At 42.9% G+C, this 6,000-nt stretch overlaps 1 protein-coding gene across 2 annotated transcripts in view; it reads left to right on the top strand.

The window, feature by feature from the left end:
* Positions 1-243: 243 nt before the first annotated feature.
* Positions 244-6,000, top strand: part of mbpb (myelin basic protein b) — a 40,178-nt gene continuing 34,421 nt past the window's right edge. The window contains exons 1-2 of one of the 2 annotated variants that reach the window (XM_086154614.1): positions 244-519; positions 1,091-1,147. The gene's annotated coding sequence lies outside the window, so the exon portion shown is untranslated. The remainder of the gene's footprint in view (positions 520-1,090; positions 1,148-6,000) is intronic. The other variant, XM_086154615.1, reaches the window with a different exon arrangement.

Below are 6,000 nucleotides of genomic sequence, written 5' to 3'. Positions count from 1 at the left end.
CAAAACACAAGAAATCCCTGCAGGTGGGATTTGTGCGCTTGAGTAACTATCATTTAAAAAAAAAAAAAAAAAAAGAGTCATATAAGAAAATGTTTCTCCAAGCCTTCCCGGCGATGAACCACGACAAAGCGCTCTTCCACGGACGTGCACGGACGTGTTCTGAGCGCTCAGTGTGTGTGTGTGTGTGTGTGAACCAAAAGGCTGCATTCCGCCCCACCCCTTACAAACATCATCATCACCGCCGTACCTAAATCAGGAAGCATCGACACGCGTTTTTTCTCCTTCCCCCCCCCCCCACCCATCTACCGTTCTTTTATTTCTGTCATTTTACATTTCATTTTTGTTTTTATTCTTCGCACCGACCCCTAAAAGTGTGTGTGTGGTGGGGGAGAGAAGCTCCCGTCAGTCCGTCGATGTTGACGACCACCGTCGGCCGCGGTTGAGAGAAGATTGACAGTTTGGTCCATCCAGTCCGAAGCTCAACTGTGGATGCGGTTGACACAGTCAAACCGGAGAAGGGTATGTGCACAGTCAAGCCGGTGGAATTGTCAAACACACACACAAATCCAATCGCACACATGTTCTGTATTTGTGAAGAGTATTTTGTGAACGATCCCCCCCCCTTCAAGAACCATGTCGACTTGTTTACTACGCGTAGCGACGGCCGTTTCGCAACCTGCAGGAGGGGCGAGGGGAGGTGGGGGGGGCGTTATGTTTTTGAGCGATTTGCGTTTTATTCATAATAATGTCAATATTCGATGTCATTGTGTTGTCACAGAGCTTCGGTCGGATTCCCCCCCCCCTTCCCTCCTCTTCCCCACCACCCCGCCACAGCTACTACTACAAGCAACACCACCACCCGCCCCACCGCGTCTCCCTCTCGAGCAACCAATCGTAGTTCTATTTTCATGCGATTCGACACGTCTTTGACAAAGCCAACATTATTCTAAAGTGCAGAATAAAATCTGAGGCTATTTTATTTCAATTACGGGTCGATTTCAAATTCGGCGTCCGTCAAACATCCCAAAGACACTTCAAAATAAGTGAAAACATTGAAAACAGTTTAACCGACCTTCGGTGTTTCCTGCAGGAAACGTCGGCGTGTTTCGGTAGAAGAGGAGTGACGGAACAGCTGTTTAGTTTAGACGTGAGTACGTGTGCTTTGATGAAGGTGGATTGAATGTGTGCCGAATTCATCGGAAGGTCCTAATGATTCTTTTGTTGCCGTGCACTTGTTACGTGAAGCATGTTAGTCACGCACAAGACCACGTCAACGTTAAAACTGCGAAATGTATTCGAAATACGATGCCTATATTATAGAGGATCTCCACTCCCTCTGTGATTCCTGAAATGCTAATGTTATTTTTTTTAAGTTTTTAATCGTGTGTTGGTTTGATGTTTTAAATGGTTCCAACACACCTGCTTGCGAAGCATATTAAATTATTTTTACAAATAAATTCAACTTCACAATTGGCCTCAACTTTCACACAGTCAAATAAATGTCATTACAGTTATGGTCACATTTGATTTAATTTGTTTTCTGTCGTAACATATCGGTGCTTTTAGTCTGTGCTCGTTCTCCCCCGTGACTTGTTTCCCACCTACTATCACTTTGCCCTACAGAGAATTACAGTAAGGCGCGATTTCTCAGTTTTGCTTTTATTTTGATTTTCTCAGATATACTGGTGTATTGGCCAGGGAACTGACATGGGGAAATGAAATGCGGCGTTCATTTCAAAGCTTGGATGGAATGAAACAGATCACTTAAATAACTGTAAGGTGACTATCAGCCAGCGGCTATGTCTCCTTGTCACTCAGTATACAAGTGGCATCGGCCTGTAGTGAAGGCATAGAGCGTGTATTTGCAGGACTGAGCAGCTGTTTAGCATTACACTGCTGAGAACAGAGCTGGCAAGCAACAGCAGCAAAAGACCCCATGCTAAGCTTTTCGCTTTCTTATTTAGCAAACAGTCTTCCAGCGGTGACTGCGTGCTTCCGTGATCTATAAATACCATTCACACATGAGCACATGTGTCCAAACAGTGCTGATTTATTTTCTTCCGATGCTCAGAATGGCCTCTAGACAGGGTTTAGTCAGTGAGGAAACCTGCTTTTGTTCAAGTCTAGGTAGGTCAAATCATCATATTTTAAGAGGAACATGACAGAATACAAAACATGTTTTCAGAAGCCCTAAATATTTTTATATAAACAATCGCTTTTCCCCGATCATAGTCAGAGCGATTGGTACATGTCCCGACCGCCCCCTTTGAAAAATGTCTGTGCTATTGTGATTATATTGCAAGGATTTTCTTAATAGGTGGGAAAAAAAAAAACCCAAACTGGCACGTACATGATGGGATGCAAGGAGTTGTTCAACCTTCACATAGTTTGACGGGAAGACTGTTTGACTACCTGGGCTGAGAAGGCTTCAGGAATGCATTCCTTTGCATTTGATGGGATTGGCCCGGGCTCAGCTAAGGGAAAAATTACACAGCTGTCACGTGTCCCTGTTGGCATTCCATCGTCTTATAAACAAAGACTCATTTATTAAAATTGGATTTAAGTATTCTCCAGAGTTGACTGAAACCGATCGTATTTTTCTACAATTTTCTCACAATTTTAAGTGTGTTATCAGCCATCTAACACGCGTCCCGCTCATCCACGCAAGTTTTGCTGGTTATTCATTGAGGTTATTTGACTTCCGTCTCCACGTGTTTGCAGACTTCCTCTCTTCTCCTTCTTCCACCCTGTTTGCGTCTGTTCTTGGCAGACAGGTTGAGCCACATTACTTCCTATTTGAACGCCTCCAGTGCAACGGCAGAACTCTTTTTTAGGCTTTGTCTGTGGAACAGTGCTGCTATACTTTGCTGAATGGGCAGATCAGTAAGGGAAAGTATTTGCCCCCAGAACTATGGTGAGAGGTCGAAGCTTTTGCGGGGCTTATGTCAAAGGTTTTTCACGGTTGCAGACTAAAAACTGAAAGTCAGGTACATTTTTGGAGTTTGTGTTTTCTGTCATCTTGATCATCAAGGATAGGTGGTATGTTTCAAATCAGTCTTTTACTCGTCTTGGGCTTATGACAATGCCAATTGCGTTTGATATTATCGCAAGTCTTTCAGTCTTTAGGTGGCATAACACAATCAGCAACTAATAGATGACCTTCAAAAAAGAGGGAATAGGAAAACATGATAACAAACAATCACCAGAGTGGTATAGGCAGCAGGTGATATTTGTTGGCGGCATGAATGAAAGGGAATGGCGAAGGACGTACTGATCATTAGAGGAGCGGATGATGGTGCCCTGAAAAGCCCTGCTTGTACGGCCTCAACCCTTCAATATATCACGACCGAGTGGAGACTGAAAGTGATGGACTGACAAAGCAGAAGCTCTGCAAATTCCCAATGAAAACATTGCATGTCAGGAAAAAAACATGACTGAAAGAATGTAGTTATAGTCTTGTAGATAGTGACCATTACATTACATTACTTTACCGTCATTTGGCAGACGCTTTTATCCAAAGAGACTTACAAGAAGTGCAATTCAGTCTCCGAAGATCCAAAGTACCAACAGTCGGATGTCAGAAGTGACCACTCAACCGGATAGCAATCTGAGAACCGTATACATATTTACATTCATTTCCATCCTTTTTGTTTTTTTTTGGCGGGGGGGTTCGGGGCTAAGTGTGATTAGTAATGTAGTGCTTGGTGAAGAGGTATGTTTTCAGCTTACGGCGAAAGATGGGCAGCGACCCTGCTGTTCTGACCTTTTTCGGTAGTTCCTTCCACCACTGAGGAGGCGAGACCGAGAAGAGCCGAGACCGGTTCGATCGGGGGCTCTGAGCGATGGGGTGGACGGTCGCCCGGAGGGAGGTGGCAGATCGAGGGGACGGGTAGGGACGTGTGGCTTGACCATATCCTGGAGATGAGACGGGGCTGTCCCATTCACCGCCCGGTAGGCGAGCACCGGGGACTTGAACTTGATGCGGGCGGCTACCGGGAGCCGGTGTAGGGACATAAGAAGGGGAGTTGTGTGGGAGACATTGGGACGGTTGAACTGCAGGCGGGCTGCCGCTTTCTGAAAAAGCTCCAGAGGTCTGATGGTCGCCGCCGGGGCACCGGCAAGAAGGGAGTTGCAGGAGTCCACAAACGCGAGATGACTAGAGCCCGGATGAGTATCTGCGCCGTATCCTCTGTGAGGAATCCGCGGAACGCCACAGGTCTTTCCTACCTGAGGCTATCAGACTTTTTAATTCCTCTTCCTTCAGCCGAAGGGAACATTCAAATCTTTGTACTTTTTAAGACCTTAAAACACTTTATAGCCTCGACTTTGACACTTTATATTTTTATTAGTATTTCTTATTCTCCCTCCTTCTTACTATTATCTATTATTGTTATGTTTTACTTGAAACTCTGGCACAACAATTTCCTTCGAGATAAATAAAGTTGTTCTTATTCTTATCCTGATGTTGTAGAGGAGGAATCTTCAGCAACGTGCGACTGCTGCCAGTTGGTTGTCTAGGACCATACCCAAATTTCTCGCAGTGGGGTTGGCCTTACCACGGTGTTATTGATGGTGATGGCCAGGTCTCTGTGCGCTTACTGTGATCCAGTAAGATTCACAGTCTTTGTAAAATTTCAGGCTGATGATAGAGTGCGATTAAAAACTGTGAAAACTTGTCTTGTGATGTGAGCAGGTGTGAGATGATGGTTTTCAGGGAGTCTTTTCAAAGTCTTCTGATGTATAGGTAGCATCGGTCATGAAACCCCCAAGTGGCTGTGCGTCTTCACTGAAGAGTATTACATTTCGAGCCACTGAGTTCACCAGGCCACCCTTTGGAGTGCAGGCGGCATGAAGCAAAATAAATAAATACTTGACTTTACCATGCAAGTGTCGGCTCCCAGGAGCAATGCTTTTCTTTTATAATATTCCCGGAGAAGCTTGTGTGTTCTTTCAAGATGACGGAGCCTCTATATTTTCATCTTTTTTCTCAGAAATTGAAAAAAAACATAGAAGGAGAGAGTAGCCTGATGCTTTAGTCCGGCATTTTTGATTCCTTTTTAACTTCTTTTTTAAAGAGACATAGATTAAACGAAAAATTTATGTGAGTGTCTTGAAATATGAATAGTTGCAGTTGACGGTATTTTCAACCTTAGTTATTTTCATGGATGTATTTGTGCCATGTTAATTAGTAAGTGGATTTTGTAGATATCAGATTTGCGAGACATAAGTGATATGAGGTAATTGCACAGTTTAAACAGCATTTTTTTAATGAGTAACATGAGATTGATATTTGGTCTGATAAACATTGCAATGTCAGAGATGAAAAGTAATATATTTTAGAACTATCAGTCATATAGATGGTTTCTTTTCTTTCTTTTCCCTAACTGACTGGAATTTAGCTTGAAGTGGCAAAAGTGCTAAGAAAATTACATTGGGGAGGGAAAAAAAAAATCATAGAGTACTTTTCTGAAGTCATAACCCGGTCCCATGTGAAAATCCACAGACTTTAAACTGAAGTCAGACGCTTTTTTTGAGGAACTATTTCCTCTCCATATCACATATTTACCGGAAGCGACCATAAAGACGTCTCATGGTTGCCTTGAGAAGCTGGGCCACAAGTTTATGGAGAAATATCTGCAGTCTCAAAATTTTTATTTTTTTTTGGTTGATTTGCACCTCAAAAGAAAATTCCTTTATAGTATTGAATATATGGCATATTTTAATACGTACTACATAATACGTACTAAGTCCTGATATCTCTACAGTTCAGGAACTCACAGCAAAACAATGAAGATGAAAAAAAAAAAAAAAAAAAAAAAAAGCAAAAATACAATTATCGTGAGTTGAACTTCCCCATTTTAAGACTAGCCTAGTTTTAAGAAGCCAAATTCTCAAATTATTGAAAGAGCCGGTAAGAGCAGGTAGTCAGGTAGCATTTATAGTTTTAAACACATGTTCGACGTCTCAGTTGTGAGAGCGTGCTGTTTTGTTTTTTAAGAA

Source organism: Fistularia commersonii, chromosome 11 (assembly GCF_037954325.1).
Source record: "Fistularia commersonii isolate RoL2024-O1a breed Wild chromosome 11, RoL_Fcom_v1.0, whole genome shotgun sequence".
Classification (NCBI taxonomy): Eukaryota; Metazoa; Chordata; class Actinopteri; order Syngnathiformes; family Fistulariidae; genus Fistularia; species Fistularia commersonii.
The sequence above is the reverse complement of the archived record's forward strand: the minus strand, read 5'-3'. Positions and strand labels throughout refer to the sequence as shown.